This window comes from Acartia tonsa, chromosome 10 (assembly GCF_053477335.1).
Source record: "Acartia tonsa isolate MP-2025a chromosome 10, ASM5347733v1, whole genome shotgun sequence".
Lineage (NCBI taxonomy): Eukaryota > Metazoa > Arthropoda > Copepoda > Calanoida > Acartiidae > Acartia > Acartia tonsa.
The window spans coordinates 11170415-11189687 of NC_137269.1; the positions used below are offsets into that span (position 1 = coordinate 11170415).

A 19273-nucleotide genomic window follows, 5' to 3' on the forward strand; every position below is an offset into this window, starting at 1 on the left:
CTAGAAAAACTCTGAAAAATTTGGCTGTTATGCTATAAAAATTATGTATATAGCATAAAGAATTCATAGTTAACAACTGTATCCATAAGTAGCGAAGCACTTTTTAATGAATAAAATAGGAATAGTTCTGCAGAGGTTTTGATTAAGTAATAGACATACTATCTCTCTCTACTGATAAAGTAGAGAAGATGCACATTGGTGAGGGGAAAACATCCCTCACATAAAAATCAAATATTATGCTTTTTATAAATTTACACAAACCTATTTTTGAACCACCGACTACTTCACCCTTTAAAAAAGTTTTTTTGGCCCCCGTGGGTAATCTCACCCGACCTTAACCTAACCGTAAAAAGCTTTTACATATCTTCTTTTCAGGAAGCCGTTTATATGAAATTTGAGTATAACTGATTTTATGAAGAAATTTCATATTTCAATATCACGAAGAGTAAACTACTAGTCGAACGGTTCTATAAGAAATAGATTAACAAAAAATGCCTCTATTTTAGATAGAAGCTGACACAAGCACGTCTGCCCAATATAACCCTTAATAACAGACAGACTTACAAAGTGTGTTATATAGAAGCTTTGCTACTAAAAAAGGCGTATAAAGATTTTCTGCAAAATTTATTCTTCATTTGTTAATGGCAACCGTTCAATTTCAAACTGAAATTTTTGAGATTAAATTTATGAAGAGTTGTTCGATTTATTTCAACTTTTGAATGCGGTTTCCTGTATTAATAAAATATAGTGGTAGTCTAATAATATAAGAAGTAAATATGTTCCTTTGAAATGTATATTATCTTTAAAATTTAAATATCGCCAAATTTTCATTTCACAATTTTAAAAATTGATTGCTTGAATACATACAAATGTACAGAAATGTTAATTGTTTGTTGTGCTTCGTAATTATGGATGTTGTCATTCTTATTACTACATATCAGGTAGGGAAGGAACACTGGACCATAAAATATACTAGTTATCTTATTCATTAGCTCAAAAAACTTTGGGTACTTTTAGTAGTGTGTTCTACTAGTAGTGTCTTAATATTTCAACTATTAATTTCGATCTACATAAGGGGTAAAATTGTTTTTCATCATTGGGATATATGTAATAATATCGTCTATTATCTTATCCCTTAAAATCCCTGCAAGAGATAGACTTACGAAACCATTTAAGCATGTTTGAATGTTATGAAAGCTAATTTAAAATAATTATAAATGTAGAAAGTGCCCGAGGAGTTATAAACCACTATAGTAGCCATTGGGTAAAGGATAGAGTAAAATTTTGTTTTATAAGCATTTTTAGTTGCGAAGCTACTCTATAACTAGGAAAATCCAAGAGGTAGGGGTGGAGGGATGATTCCCCCCCCCTCCCCCAGAAAAATAATTTTCTTTGTATATTAAAAATTTTCACATTTTAAACCAAAAAATCTTTTAAAATAATTACTTCTAGCTTTGTATAATACGTTTTATCTAAGTAATTCAAAGCTTATAATGGTAAAAGATTAGCAGAAGACTTTAAATTCGATTACCACAAGAGTTATCTAAAAAATTAGATTGGCTTTTAATTCATAGATATGTGTAAATGGTAGACCTTCTCACAGTCACCGAAGCACTCAAGTTCACCCCACCTGCTTATTTTGAAGGGGAAAAAACGTATTTTGTTTCTTGCTGTTTTTTTCAAATGAAAATATAGTTGTAGATTTTATATTATCATTCAAGATGTATATGATATGATTTTATCGTATCATGGACAGAGTTATCCGTGGATAAGAAAATTGAAATTCATAGAATCAAATCTTATTTTTTTCAGTCTATGTCAGTTTTAATCTTTCAGAAGTTCATCAGATAGGAAGGGGGATGTTTGTTCCATTATTAGATTCGAGGGATTGTGCCTTATAGATATATAATATTTCTTAAAATCTAACAGTAATTTTAACAGAAAAGTCATAAATAAAGAATTTAAATTAACTCAAGTGCAAAAGTTTTACAAACTGTGCTTTTACCAATGCGTGAATTTTTCAAATATTAATATTTTATCATGAACGGAAATGCAACTTATGATTTGAATATTTATTTTGAAAAAAAATTCTTATTACTTACCCTACAACAACAATTATCATCAATGTAGGAATGTTAGAATTGTCCTAAAGATTTTAAACTCCATATGCTTATTTGTGTACAGAAAGCATAGCAACTCTTTAGTCATCAGAAAGTCCGAATGTCCATTTAAAAAATGAAGATATTTTAGAAATTATTATCCTGTTTACTAGATTTTTAAAATATGGATTCCTGGGACAATTGTCATTATTGTTTGTAGTTAGGTTGAAGCCAGCTGTAACCAGCAACTGAATTAAATCGAGAAAAAAATCGTATTTCGGCTGATTTTGGGAGAATGTCCAAGAAAATATCAAGGTAGCACCCTCCCCCCCACCCCCAAAAAAAATAAAATAAAGAGAAGCTGAAATCAAGAAATGTTTTTTTGAATCAATTCAGTTGTTGATTATAATTATACCTGGGTTGAAGCTATAATTAGGACCATTAATTAAGTCGATGCAGGGAGTACATAAAAAATGGTTAGATAATTTGTACATCAAATTAAAGCCAATAATTGATCATTTACTTGACTAGTCAGGTTAAATTAAATAAAAAAGTGCAAAAACAAAATTGGACACGGACATTTAATCAGCAATTCTTATAAAATCCTTACCCTATAAGGATTTGAATATAATATTGAAAGTGACTTCCTTTTTGCCCTCTATACTCAAGTACCATTGGTCAATTACAGTGTACACTGGCCTCTCATTGGTTATTATTTTTGATGTCATAATTTGTGCCGCCAATTTTACTAGCTTCATAATTTATATCTGCATCTGTGAGCAATAAGCAAAAAGTTTTCCTAATATTTACATATTTAGTAAATTAATAGCAGCATAGCCAGTCTATAACTACAAAAAGGTTTAAAATTTTATATTTGATTTTGTCTTTTTTATTACTCTTTTCTTATTAGCAGCGAGGCTACTTTATAGTTAGGGAGTGTAAGTACGCAAGTCTCTAACACAATCTTAATGTTATAAATTGGTTTATTTGATTAATATTTTTCTTTTAAAAATTTTGAAAAAGTTTCGCTCCTACTATTTGTATAAATATTTGATTTAGTTCATGCACCAATAATATTTATTACTTGTTGTGCCTTCATCTCCGCACAGGTTTCTTATAAAATCAGCAAGTAAGGGGACATTGAACTGTATATTATACTGGTACCTAATTGGTACAATTGAAGATGGTTAAAGTCCCTCCACAGATTATGACGTCATACGATAGAATAGCCAATGAGAGGCCAGTATATACTGTAATTGACTAATGGTAAAATTTATATTGGCCTCTTATTGGTTATTCTATCGTATGACGTCATAATCTGTGGAGGGACTTTAATCATCTTCGGTACAATTTATTATATTGATCGTTGCTACCAAAAAAAAAATTGTACTTTCATTGAATTTTTATTGATTGGTTTCAAACTTACCAACCAGAAGGGATAATTTTGTTATCATCTTATTTTTTTTTAGATGCGATTGATAATGATTATTTTTTACTTGAAATATATTTCGGAATGTTAAAATAGACTTTTTCATTTTAAATTGGGTTGGTAAAGATTTCTAACTGAATAATCGTCTTGTAAATGCATATTAATTTATCAACCAGTGTCTTATCCCTTAAGATCTTTGGATAAATCTTAATTTGAATAAATCACTTATTTTACACTAGCGGCTTACCTAGCCTCTAGGGGCTTTGCCCCAAAAGGTAATCCAAAAAAAATTAAGTATTTCTGGTGCTGTTATTTATTTTGAAGTAGTTTCCCCAGAATTTTTTTTTTTTTTTTGGGGGGGGGGTGGGTTGGGGGTGTCCCACACCCCAAGAAAATAGCTTAAAACCATAACAGGACCAAAAGGTATATACCCTGAAGAGTAGAATCCGATCGGTTCAGTGGTTACCGAGATCTTAAGGGACAGACGGACAAACGGACGGACAGACAGACATCATTCTACTTTGTATTATAAATTAGCAAAAAACGTTCCTCATAAACGGTAAGATCGACAGAGCACAGAATCTTTGGCAATTTTGAAAAATTAACGATAGACCGACGGACCAAGTAAATAATATACTGGATGTAAAGTGCTATAGAAAATATTCATAAAAATTTCAGTCGTCCATTTTGAATAACAGCTAAGAAATTCACGCTTTCTCCATATTATTTCTTACAGACAGACGGATGTACGGACAGACATTTCGTTACAAACAAAAACTTTTAGTCATGCAACTTGGCCATGTATTCATTACGGTATTGATAACGCTCTTTTTAATTCTCGGTTAGCAATATTGTCTGAAGTGACTTTTAATTTGATGAAACAAAAAATGTTATTACTTACAATTTAATTTGGAGGGGGGGGGGGGGTGTAAATCTACAAAATTTCTATAATATTTGAGGGGTGGGGGTTATCACAACTTTTAACTCCAACCTCAAGGGCCTTCCCTCCCTCTGTAAAATTCGGTAATTGTCAGGGATTGGACAATAAAATTAATTAATGTAAACCCCGAAATATGAAAAAAAAATTTCAACCCTGTGTAGATTTAAATATTGGAGAAAAATTTGAACACTGGTGCTTTTGTACAACCCGGCCAATCAAGATTTAGAATTACACTCCAAAGTTTTTAAACCATTGAATGACAGAACGATTTTATAGAGTTGGGGAGGGAGGAGGGTATTTTTATTTTCCATTGTCCCCTTCTTTTCTGGATAAAATTTAAACAATACATGCAATATGCAGTATCACTGCTTATCCTCCCCCCCCCCCATCTGTTCTTCCCTGGGTTGTGGTCAAATTAAGGAAAAGGAACTAATATTCAGCGATTTGAATTAATATATCATGTTATAATTGTGCTTTGCTGATACTTTAAGATTTCTATGATATTTTTGTGTATTACAGTATTCATTTCTATGAATACTTTCAGCTACCCTAGCATCTAGTGGTCTAGAAATATGGTTTTAGGCTTTTTTCCTGTCCCCATCGTTCCCCTTTAAATCCAGCATTCCTAGATGACAGTGGCGCAACCGCTAGTGATAAAATCGAATATCATGCCTATTTAGAAAGACCCTAAACCCTATTAAAGTTTCAAATTAGCAGCGACGTAAGAAACCGTTCCAAACTTCAAACTGTATTTTTATAGGCCAGTTTTCCTTCTATTCTTTATACATATATTTTATGAGCTTTTTTTCAAATATCTGTCCTAAAAATCTTCAATTGTATCTTTTTTATAACTGATTCTACTTAAATTTATGGACTGGGATATGAACAAGGCTTCTGAAGAAAAAATAATTTTGCCTAACATTGTCCTTTTTTACTTTAAAAAAGTAATGTTCTCTCTTTCAATGCAAATCAATATATTTTGTCTCAGCAATGATCATATTTGCAAACTATTTTATTTATTTAATTTATCTAAACTAGGTAGGTGATAAGGTCCTAGAGGTCTCTAGGGGCATAAGTTTTTAGTTTTGAAAGAAAAGTAAACAAGGATGACAGCATCCATAAGTAGCAAAGCTCAGAAATTATGAATGTATATTATGAATATATTTACAATATACCAGTGTCATCCTATATATTTGATGAAATAGGGAAATGACAAAAACTTCAAAATCACGCAACCTTTCAAGCACGAAAAATGAAAAATCTAGGAATCGATCTAGCACCACAATTTATAAACAAATCTTTATGAAACTTGATGGAAATATGTAGAATATGAGCATATTCAATCCCTGATAATTTTAGCCGCAAATCCTGAATAGGAATTGAGAAAAGAATAGAAAACCTAAAAATCTAGGAATCGATCTAGCACCCCTATTAATATAAAAATCGTAATAAAACTTATGTAAAATATGTAAAATGTAAATTTAAGCAATCCCTGAAAATTTCAGCCCATTATTTTAAAAAGGAGTTGAGAAAATCAGAAAAACATCACAGTTATGGAATCTCAACGACAAAGATTTTTTTATCCAATCTTGACAAGTGAGGTATTTTTGGAAAGAGGAATATATATAGAAAACGCCTGTGAAAATTAGAAAATCCGCAGAAATCATATTTGCAAGTTATTTGCAAAAATCTGCAATGCTAATTTGCAAAATTAATTTCATGCCTTAAATGACTTATTTAGAAAAAATCTTTTTATGAAATGTGTTTATTTATAAGCTTAGAACATACTTAGGGCAAAAAAAATTTCTTTAGTGTTACTTTTTTCACCTTATATATGAAAAAAGCAGTTTCTCACATTTTATGATAAAGATGGTATAGGAACAAAAAATATGATTTTTCTTGATGTAAACACAATAATTGGCATAAAATCTATCATCCTAAATGTAAAAATCAGATATAGAATCCTTTTTAGAGCTAATATAGTGCAAAAAGTAACCAAGACATTTTTGCAAAGTATGAAAATCTGAATAAAATAGTTCTTTTTGCTTTTGATATACATATCAGATAAATGTATATAAAATTAGTGATTAAAAACTTTAAAACATGTTATAAGTTTTTTCAACACTGTCATTGATTAAATTGCACTTTTGGGTTTAAGAATTACCAAAGTAGTGCATAAAAACTCTTTTTATGGTGTAATTAAACAAAATAAATGCCAAAATAACCAACTACAAAATGGTCTACTGCATTATAAAAAACGCCTAATTGTTGATTTTAATTTATTTTGTTTAATAACTTAATAAAAAGAGTTTTTATGTTCTACTTTGGTAATAAGTAAACCTAAAAGTGCATTTTAATCAATGATAGGATTGAAAAAGTTATAACTTGTTTTATAGTTTTTGATCACTAATTTTATATACATTTATCTGATATGTATATCAAAATCAAAAAGAACTATTTTCTTCAGATTTTTATACTTTGCAAAAATGTCTTGGTTACTTTTTGCACTATTTTTGCTCTAAAAAGGATTCTATATCTGATTTTTACATTTAGGAAGATAGATTTTATGCCAATTATTGTGTTTACATCAAGAAAAAACATATTTTTTGTTTCTATTCCTTTTTTTATCATAAAATGTGAGAAACTGCTTTTTTCATATATAAGGTGAAAAAAGTAACACTAAAAAAATTTGTTTTGCCTTAATTATGTTCTAAACTTATAGATAAACACATTTCATAAAAAGATTTCTTTTTAAATAAGTCATTTAAGGCATGAAATTAATTTTGCAAATTAACATTGCAGATTTTTGCAAATAACTTGCAAATATGATTTCTGTGGATTTTCTAATTTTCATAGGCGTTTTCTATATATATTCCTCTTTCCAAAAATACCTCACTTGTCAAGATTGGATAAAAAAATCTTTGTCGTCGAGATTCCATAACTGTGACATGAAAATGTAGGAATCGATCTAGCACCCCAAATAACAGACGGTTGGACAAAACAATGTATAGATTAGATGTGCATATGTTATAAGAATCTTCACTAAAAATTTCAGCTTTCTATCTTTTATAGGAGCCGAGAAAATCACGTTTCCCCCACTTTGTCTCAGACGGACAGACGGACGGACAGACGGACAGACGGACAGACGGACAGACGGACGGACATTTCGAATTATAGAGTAGCTTCGCTACTAAAAAGGTATTTGAGGATAACTTTTCAAGGAGCAATTTAACTTATAATAGCTCCTTTTACTTATGGACATTTTCTGGTCGTATGAGAAGCTAAAGGAGAAGATAAAGAAGAACCATATCGGTTCGACGGACAGTGAGATCTTTTGATAAACAAAATCTGTGAATAATTGTTCTTGTCCCTTGGTATTAAACATGTTAAATATTACTTTGACAGTTATGTTTCCCTAACTGACCAACACATAACTTTTACACATTAAAAAAAATAATTATAACTATCATTATAAGCTTTTGTTCTAGTTTTCTTAAACTTAACTTAATGACCATTTAAAATACATATTTTTCAATTTTATGAGTTATAATTTCGGTTTTCTGTAAATTCAGTTAATAATTTTTAGAAGCGTAGCATCTCTATCATTAACTTATATGCTTATTCTATAACTGCCTTTATAAATAGATGGAAATAAAAACAGTGCCTTTCATTTTTAAAGCTTTTCTTGGGATAATTATAAGTAAAGAATTGGCTATGAATATTCAAATTTCTTAGGATAAAGTTAGCTTCCTAGAAATTATATCCTCGAAAAATAAATTAAGGCGTTTTTCTGCTATGGCATCCCTATTTGAGTTTGACAAATTATGGGGTTACATAAACTACATGTATCTCTGTTTTAAAATTATAAATATAAATGAATTTTGAATGATATTTAAATGTATGTATACATTCTTTATTAATGTTAGAATTTTTATTTAAAATTTATAAACAATGCTCTCCTTCAAATTGCCTTGAGAGCAACAAACCCCTCCTCCATTAAAATAAATTGAAAATTAAATTCAAATATTTAGAACCTAAAACAAGGACTACAAAATATTATTCCTTTATTTTTGCTGCGCTTCTTATGGATATGATTATTATTGTCATAAAATTAGAAGATCATTTATTTATTATTATTGGTTGTAAATAAGAAGATAATAAATATATAAGTAGCATTTTAACTGTAATTAATTGACAGCTTCTTATATTTATTGCATCATTGGATTTATCATATTAATCTTGTTTAAACATTTCCTACTATATAAAGTAGTAAGATTTTTTTGTCTGAAGCTAAAGATTTGGAAATTGCTCGTCAGATTGGGTTGTTATTTTTTTAGGAAGCTTTATAAATGTTTTGGTGTGGTTTATGTTTTTTTCTGACCTTTTCCGCTCTTCCCTAGAGGCTAGTATGCTATAAAAGTAGTAATTATTTTTGTCTCAAGCTAAAAACCTCGAGAATTGCCAGTTTGTATTTATTGTACTTTTCAGAAAAACATTATACATATGACTTTGAGTGGTTTTAAGCTATTCTACTTACCTACCCTATCACTCTTAGAGAATAAAACAATGATGAAAAAATGCATAAAAGTGAAGATCATTGAATCGGGAAAACAAACCTTAGTTATTATAAATATACTTCTGAAATCTGAACAAAATTTGAAGTTAATATTTCATAAAATTGCATTTTATTTTAAAAGTTTTTTTTTAAATGAGGAAAAAGAGGAAACACGCAATTATCTCGCATTGGCCTTTCCCTGATTACTATGATGTACTTAATATGTACTCTGGAGCAAGTAAAATTATCATACTAATGGATGTAGAACATATGTGGATATGACATGTGAAAATTGTTGTCAATTTAGCTTGCTAACATGGATCTCGTTTATTGGCCAGTTTCTTCATCCAGTAAATGGGGAGGGGATGGGGTTTAAAGGGGGAATCATTATTTTAGCCCGCTGCAAGTTTCACTTTATTAGAAAACATGAAAATCTGGTGTAATATCCAAATAATAATACATCCATTATCAAACTATAGTAATCTATATAACTGTCACATTATCTAGCCTAACGCCCAAGGGGATTTATTCATTTCTTAAACTATTACTTCTAAGTTTATTTTATTTTATTATTTTATAAAATCACTAGCGGCTTCGCCCCTAGCCTCTAGGAGCTTTGCCCCAGGAGGTTTAATCAGCCTATTTTTGTGTTATTTAGATTTAAAAAGAAAAAGTAAAAAAAAAATTGGGGGGGTGGTGTAGTCAAAATCTCTTTTTTTATTTTAGTTCTAAAAAAAATTGGGGGGGGGGTTGTATTTTTCATGTTTTTTTTGGGGGGGGGGCGTTGGGGGTGCAGTGGTTTCTGATATCTTAAGCTTCAGACAAACAGACGGACAGACAGACATCGTACTACTTTGTATTATTTACTAAGTATATTTGCGATTACTTTTATTTAATGAAATCTTCCAATTTTTAACATTTACAAAACAGCCTGCTTTATTGCATCAAGATCCATGACAGATCTATATAGGAAATAAACGTGTTTAAAACTCATAGTGCTCCAATAATCCTCATTAAACTCTCATTGACCAAAGCGATAAGACCTTTATCCTATTTGTTTATGGAATGAATTAAGTTTTTCACTTCATGTAGATATTTGAATTTCATTGAAGTATTTAATCCTTATTTCATAAATAAAAAATATACGTTCATAATAGAGTAAATCTAAGAAAACTGTATTTTAAAAGAATTCGATTGTGGCGACACTTCCTTTGTGTTAAAATATTAAAACTAAAATTTTAATCATATTAACCCTTTGGTGATGGTAATGTGAAAAAAATATAATTGAAAAAATCTTTTTAAAATCATTTAAATTAATAAATATTTACTTCTTTCTTTTAGATAGTAATAGCGGGGGAGGAAAATTGATTTATTGAGAAATAGATAAATAGATATGTACTTATAGAAAACTAGCCAATAGCGATATAGTTATATTGAGCCAACTCTAGTAGATGATATAATAATGAGGACTTTAATCATTGAATAAAACAAGGATGACAACATACATAAGAAGTGACGGACATTGTTTTGTTTTTAACGATACTGTCCTATTTGACGTTTATTTTACTTGAAAGTCATATCATGTAAATTAGAAAGGGTTTTTCTGTGTGTCGGTTTAAATCTCGCTGACAACTACACTGATTTATTGCTCAATTTTAAGGAAGCTTTACTTGGGTCCTGTGATGGATTTATTATAGTTAGTATATTTAGTTATAGGGCGAGAGGGGGAGGGTGTTGTGAATTGTAAAATGAATGTTTCATTCACTGGCGTGCATTGTGTTTTGTTTTGAGCATTTTTGTGCATTGAGATTGTAAACATTAAGGGAAAAAGAGAAGACAGGTCTTCCAATTTATATTTTAAAGAGGTGGGGGGGGGGGTGTTGCAACCCACTACACCCCCTTCTAAATGCGTATGCACATGATTTCATTTCCTACATACAGTAAATGATTAAGACTGTTAATAACCTGTCCTTAGCATTAATACTTTTGTGTAAAATTATTCATTGGTTGATAATAGAATTGTCAAATGTCCCCCAAACTTATTCATAACTAAACTATTGACATATGTAAAGGATTTATTTAGATTAATTTCACGAATAAACAGAACATTACATTCTTTAAAAATATTTAGTACTAGCGACTCGACCCCAAAGGAGCTCTATATTTCTAAGGGAATGGAGGAAACGGGGAAGAAAATAACATTACACCACTCAGAGACTTATATTAAAAGTAATAAATATCCTAAAACCATCCTCCGACCAATGTGAGACTTAGTGGTTGGCGAGTACTTAATGCACAAACAAACAAAAAAGTAATTTATATAATAGAATAGTAGCTTCTCCATAAGTAGGATGTGTCTGTTAATAATTACTGTATTTGTAATCTTTGACAATTCATTGCTTGAAATGTAATCAAATATGTAGTTTTTTATGTTTTCCTAATTAAGGTTTTTAAAATTAAAAACTTAAATTTTAAAAACTTTACCTTTTTATCGGCTGAATTTTAGTTTTAGAACCCCAAATGTGATGTTAAAAAATTGTGGTTATAGAGGTTTTTACAAATCTTTACCATTTCATTTATTCCTGAATATACTTAATGTTAATTGATTGATAATATAGTAATCACAACATAGATTATATGAATACAAATTAGGTTTCTCTTTAGAAATTCAATCACTACCCTTTTCCATTCATACATCCCCTTTCTCTGAAATCAGATAGGGAGGGAGGGGACATTGGGCTGTAAATTACACTGGTTCCCAAAGTTTTATAACCACGTTATCTGATTCGCTAACTTAAAAACACTTTACAGTTTTACTTAATTTTAATTGGTTCATTCCAAACTAATAATCTCCAAACTTTTCAACCAATGATTTTATTCTAAAGAAGTGGTAACTTTCTTTATCATCATTTGGTATAGATGTATATGAATTGTATTGTATTGCCTATTGTCTAATTTGAGATGTACATATATTATCTTCCATTGTCTTATCACTTAAGATCTGTGCACAAATACCCAATTTCCCCCAAAATTGTCAAAGTATAGCAAGCAAGGTTTGACCTTGATTAAAATTAATTTTTGATAAACTCATGAATAGTAAATATTTGTCCTTTAGTGTCATCAAAATGTTAAAGGGGAAATCTGTGTAAAATTGAAATGGTAAAACAAAATGATATCAACACTACCCCTCCTCCCTTTTTTTTTAAATAAATGTAAAATAAGGACGGAGGAAGAGTTAGGGAGCCGCAGGTAATAACTTTGCCAAGTTAAGACATCTTGCTGGGTTTAGGTATAGGAATTTATTTATTTGAATTATTTTAAAAATAAAGGGGCTGGGATGGTCATCAGTGCTCAACAGTCACTTTCTGTTTAAGCCATTTGAGTGCAGAAGAGGTTCTATCCATCCCCTGCCCATTGAGGTGGATGGATTCGATTTTAGTTTTAGGGGGGTGTCAAAATTTTGCTTGCGCTTTGCGACAGCACCCAATTTTATTTCCTAACTTTGAAAACATACATTAAACAATATTTCACTAGAAAATGTCAAAATCGATGCAAGTTGCAAACTAATTCCAAAGCACAAATTTAAGTTTTAAATTTTGAAAGTATTTGTTTATTAAACTTTGGGGACCAGCAAGATTTACAGTGCAATTGCACTCATCCTCCCTGCGAATATTACACTATTATCACTTGCATATCTCCTCTATTACAAGTAGAACTAATTTATATGCTTAGAATTTCTTTAACATTTGCTTACAGTAATTTAGCCCACTACCGTTATATGGTATAATATGTTAATAGTGGCATAAAAACAAGTTGGGAAGCTAAAATGTTGCTCTTAAATCACATGATAATTAATTAGGAATAAGACAATGGACGATAAAATGGATAAACATTTCCAACAAAGATGAAAATTATTGGTTAAAAAATTGAAACTTTCGTAATTTTTTTTCTGGGTTTAATTTTGCCAAAAAATAAATTTGATAAGAGAAACTTTTTTAGAACGATTGTAGAGGATAGGGGCGAAGCAGCTATTGATAAGATTAATTAATATGATTACTTTTAAAGAGAATAAAATATATTTAATTACCCAACTGTTGCAATCTTACATTCTTACAGTGTTTAATTTTGCATTTTTGCCGCGTGTCTTCTATAATTATGACAAAATAAGGAAGAATTTTGTATCAAACCAAGGCATATTTTGTCAAAAGCAGCGTAGGTTCTAAAAGTTAAAAATAGGAAAAATTAAAATGGACAAAGCATTAGAATTAGAGTATTAGTGTTTTATTATATTTTTGTTTTAATATTCAATTTTTAGGAGTCTCAGACTTTGGGTACTGGCTTAAAGGGAATGTGCAAGAATTTAGCAGGTTCTGACTGACTTTGGATACTTGCGCATCATTACCTCTAACTCGCTGAGTTAGTTTTGAATATAGCAGACAAGTATCAAGTATTGTCCCCTCCCTTACTACCTGGGTTGTAAAACAGAATATCTAAATAACAAAATTAATAAATGAGTGTTTCATGGGAGCTTGGTATGTTTGTTATGCTAGATTCAATGGTATTTTGACATTCTTAAAACATAAAATGTAATTAAGTTTGAAGTTTAGATTTGTCGCAACATAACTGTAGTAATTAAACACATAAAATTAAACAATGGAAGAACAAGAACGATTATGCAAATTAGAAGCGAAACTGTAAAAACAAATGTTCAAATTAATTTTAAAGCAATAAAAGCTAGTAAAATTAATTGTGAAAATTGTCAAAAACTTATTCCCTATTCAGGAAAGTAATGTTTAGAAAAGATAAGCTAAGAATAAGTAATTCATGAAAGCATAAATGAATTTAAAAACATAAATAATTTAGCACCAAAAGTTGGGTTTGATGGGATAAACCAGCTTTCCCCTTTTTAATGTATTTACCTTCATAATAAATATCTACGATAATAAAGTTTGAAATTCGAAGGATAACTCTATCAATTCATAAAAAAAAACAAAGTTAAAAAGTTATTTTCTTTCTAACCAGTTTAACCTGGACACTGGAAAGTATAGTAGGGGGGTGTCACAAACCCCCTACTATCAAATTTGGAAGTCCCCCTATAATTTCTCTGAACCCCTTGGCAAATGTCTTTACATGCCACTGTTGGGGAAAAATAGACGAATTACTAATTATAATTTATTTATTTTCTTTTATTTTCAATTATTGGAATTGAATGAAAGAACCATTAAATGATTTGAAACCGCAGATACATTTAAACATATAATTTCTATATAAAATTAATAATAGATAATTGTAAATGGATTTTCTTTTGTTATTTTTATAGCTTTGATTAGATTGTAAAATCATATATTTATGTATTTATACCATTAGAATAAAACACTAGAGAGAGAAAGAGTTAAATAACTGTATCTCAATAATAACAATGTCCTTGTGCTGACTCTCAATTGAGTCATTAAAAATTGACCAATGGTGTTGGGAATATTAACACAGCCAAGTAGCAGATAACAATTTGATAGCACACTAAAATGGTCATTGGATAGGGGAGGGAGGTAGTTATATGTATATACATAAATACTATAGTTCATTATATAAATTAACTATAAATTAAATATCGAGTAGCTCATTATGACCATGGTCAGCTTCGCTTCTTTAGTTGTATGTTATCCTTGTTTATTTAACATCTATTTAGAATTCAAAAGAAAATTCAACAAGGATGACAACATCCACAATTAGCGAAGCACAACTAATTAATTGAATGGACAAACAGTTAAGTTGTATAACAGATGTTTATTTGTCATAACAAAAAAGAAAGAGTGAAAATATTCCAAAAACATTAATCCTTAATAGCTACCTAAAAAAATCACATTTCTTCTATAGCTTTACGGTTTGACTGGCTAATTAAAGGACATACAAAGGGAATTATAGAGTAAATATTTGTTTATGGAAAAGCTTTTTTGAATAAATTTACTAAACAAAGCATTGTAAAATCAAAGTTATGAACTTTGAATTTTTGATTTAGTAGCGAAGCTACTCTATAAATTTTAGAAAATGTCAGTTTCACGTTCAGTGTTTTGACAGAAGTTGCCCTCCTTCTCTTAAGAAATAGACTATCACTGTCGTATGGCTAATATGTATATTTATTTGTTAATATTTGTTTATGGAAAAAGCTTCCTTGAATAAATTAACAACACAAAGCTTAATAAATTAAAATTTATGATCTTTAAATTTTAATATTATTAGCGAAGCTATTACATGAATTTATAAAAGTTGCGCCTAACCCCACTCTATTTAGAAAATACCATAAAACAATGATATGACTAATATGGATATTTCCTTGCCCATTCGGTCCAGCAGTTACCAAAATATTAAGATTAATCCAGAAATACAAACTGACAGACATTATTCTTCTTTGTATCTTAGATGTGATAAAGTTATAGAATTTAAAATTTCTCAATTTCCAATAATGAGAATAAGTAAATGTACTATTTAGAAACTAAGAACCATGATATTTTCCTTTCAGAAAATACAATTTTAAAACTGCAAATTCATGGTTCAAAATGGATAACCATAGGAAAAATAATTTGAATTTCTAAATCTATAAAAGCAATATAATATACATTTAATACATATAATATATCTAATGATAAAGTTATAACTCTATTTCTACTCTTATTAATTTTCTACTATTTAAATAAAACCTAAATAGATCCAATTTCTAAAATATTCAAAACATTCTCGTTGGATTGTATAATTAGCAGCTCATATATTTAAATCCCATCCACTTTATTTTTGTTAACAATCATATTGAAAAGCTACAGTCAAGTTGTAATATTTTTCTAGTATTCATTCGAATCCTTGTGGACAGGAACCAGTTCTCATCCATACGAAAAAACTATGTCTAGCATCGTATTATATCCAGCTTTCTACGAATATAAAAATATGCAATCGAAGGATTAAAACCAGTTTTTTAGCCCGTGCCTTCGGCACCTCGGGGCTAAAAAACCTGGTTTTAATCTTATAATTGTACATTCTATATCCGCGGAAAGCTGTTTATAATACGATGAAAGAAATAACTATTCCTATTGCAGAAAAGCTTCAATTTACTTTTTAATTAACGATCTATTCCTTAATCGTGTTGTATGCCATTTGAACAAAAGTTCATCTGAATAATTTTGGTTACACAGCTAATTGAAAAACATGCGACCACTGCACTGTTCAAAAAGTTGAAAGGATGATACTGATTATCTTCTATTAAAAAGTTATTAGAGATTACTTTTGTTCTATAACTATAGTAAACTAGATCAATGGTTCAAGAAAGACTATTTTGCATTCAAGCTTATTTTATAAGCGGATATAAGCCATAAGAAGGCTCTAGGGGGGTACTTAAATTAAAGAGGGGAAGGGGGGTAAGTAAACCCTTCACTTCAAATTTCATTTTTAAAAAGAAAATTTGGTCGGGGGGGAGAGGTTACTTGTTTCCAAGATCGATCTCTTCTGGGAACTTTTTTTTGTGATTCATGTAAAAGAAAACAATGTCAGTTAAACAGTTAATAAGATCTTAAGCTACTTATGGACAGACAGACATCTTGTTACTCTTATATTAAGGGATGGACAACAGTTTCAACATCTAAACTGTTTTTACAAAGTTTAACGCCTCTAAAGCGGTTTAAACTGACTTTGCTAACAGCTATAGGCAATGTTATTATTAATTTCTTCAATTATAATTTATCTGAACCCCAATTACTAGGATTTTCAAAACAAAATTTTCCATTAAGGCAAAAAAGACATCATACTCTACAAATAAAGTTTACTTTATAGACAAATTTTATAAAAGTATATCAAGATTGCTAATTAGTAAATTAGACCATTAAGAACAAAGTGTAGGAACAAACCGAGCATACTATTGGTAAGAACGTGTACACATTTATGTACGATGGGACAGTTAATTTTTTTCATTTAATCTATTTATAATAAGTCAGCTATAATAAGTTACATTTCTTAGGATAAAGCTTGCTTCTAGGAATTTAAATCATATGTGACTAAATATAACCAAAAATCTTTGTCTGAAATTGCAATACCATCCATTGCAATAAATTGATTCTAACTTTTCTGCACACTTGAAACAAGTAATACTAATAAAATTTAAGTAATCTTAGACGTAATTTTTTAATAATTATGCTTTTTAAAAGCGAAGCTTTTATATCGCTAAGGTTCATTACGTTCATTACGGATGGCACTTAGTTAATTTAACTATGTTAGAATTGTCTTATAGATTTCCAACTAAACGTGATGGTTCTTTTGACGCAGTTTAGTATGATTAAGAAAGACTCTATAATCGTTGCAGAAATGTCCGTAGTTCCATTTAAAATTTTTTGATAATGTTATTATACAGGGTCATTCAAGAGAAATGATTTTTTTAAAAACTTAATTATGCATAGAAAATAAAACAATTATGTAAAATCCTTTATATATTTGGAAAACATATTATGAGACATTTATGTTTTGAATATTTAAAAATGATTATTTCAACAAATTATGCCCCAAAAACCGGTTTTTCCAAAGGCCTTTTTTTCGAAGATTTATTGATTTAAAGGTTGTAAAAAAAATGCGCACCTTTTTGAAATTCAAATTGCGCAGCTTGTGTTAATAGTAGAAAAATCTTATGCATATCGTTAGAATCGTCATAGGCTCTAGATTCTTAATATATAAGAACCATTCCTGTGCTACGTATAGTATAGGAGCTACGTGGTAAAATGTTACAATTACTTAAAACTTTTCATCCTTTTTCTCACATTTTTCAACGTAGCTCCTAAATTACAAATAACACAAAAACGGGTCTAATATTTTCAAAAACTAGAGCTTATGACGATTCTAACGATATGCATAACATTTTTCTACTATTAACACAAGCCACGAAATTTGAATTTAAAAAATGTGTGTATTTTTTTAACACCCCTTAAATCCATAAATCTTCGAAAAAAAGGCCTTTGGAAAAACCGGTTTTTAGGGCATAATTTGTTGAAATAATCATTTTTAAATATTCAAAACATAAATGTCTCATAATATGTTTTCCAAATATATAAAGGATTTTACATAATTGTTTTATTTTCTATGCATAATTAAGTTTTTTTAAAAATCATTTCTCTTGAATGACCCTGTATGTTATAAGCAAAGCAGCTCTATAATCAAGTCCTAATAATATAAGTGTATTGTTAAGTGTGTAAGTATAAAAATTTGCAATAAATTTATGTGCAACTCTGACACTTTACAAGTGTTAATGTTCGTTTGTCCTATTTATGGATGTTACCATCCTTGTTACCAGGGTTCGGGGGCCGCGCCTCAGCCGCGCATAAGCCTCAGTTTTAAACCTGCTTGTGAGCAGAAAAAGAAATTTTTGAAAGAAGGATTGTCTACTAAAGAGACAGTTTTATACATCCAGCTAAATTTTATAGTGATAAAATGACGATTTCACTGAGGCTTACACGCGGCTTACGCGCGGCTTCCGATCCCTTCTTGTTACATTTTTAGGTAATAAGAAACTTAGGCAATGGGCAATATTGACCAGAGACACAGAGATAGTTCAATGGAAGAAATTGAAAGACGGAATAAACTTTATTCAACGTTTGATTTTTGTCAAGGATTTTGTAATGATTTCCCTAAAAGTGCATGGAAAGCACAGAATCCCCCCCCCCCCCCCCACCTCTACTCCCAAATCGCCTGCCAATGACTTAATTTAAATATTTTCAAATAAGGCAGAGGGGTGTGCTCCACAAGGCCTAATTGACCTATCTATTTATCCCTGAATAATAGGGCAACCCCTTTAATGTTGTTGTATATTTATGTACCCATTGTTATTGGACATTTAGGGTCCCATTTTAACCAATTTAAAGTTAATTTTGTAGTCAGGGCTAGGCAGCCGCAGTCATGCTGTCATTCTACTGACCAGCCCTGTGTAATAATTTACTTCCTCCCCCCCCCCCCTGCTTGGAGGGAGGTGCCAACATCCTGGATGATGAGATCAAAACAAAATTTTTCTGGCGCTTCGTGTACCTTTCTTTAAAATCCTGTACACGCACCGAGTAAATAACTTTTGTTCAAACTTTTAGTAGCTAGGCCACTCTATAATTCACTGTTTCTAATTAAATGTGGTTTTCTCGGCTGCTATTAAAGATAGACAGCTGAAATATTTTATGAAGATTCCCTGTACCGATTTTAATTGGTTGGTCTGACTGTTGGTCATACTTTAAAAGACT

The 19273-nt window shown here is 30.0% G+C and overlaps 1 protein-coding gene across 1 annotated transcript in view; it reads right to left on the minus strand.

Moving 5' to 3' along the window:
* The window catches only part of LOC145329374 (juvenile hormone esterase-like), an 84854-nt gene that overhangs the window by 64936 nt on the left and 645 nt on the right, over window positions 1-19273 (minus strand). The gene's annotated exons all lie outside the window — the stretch shown is intronic.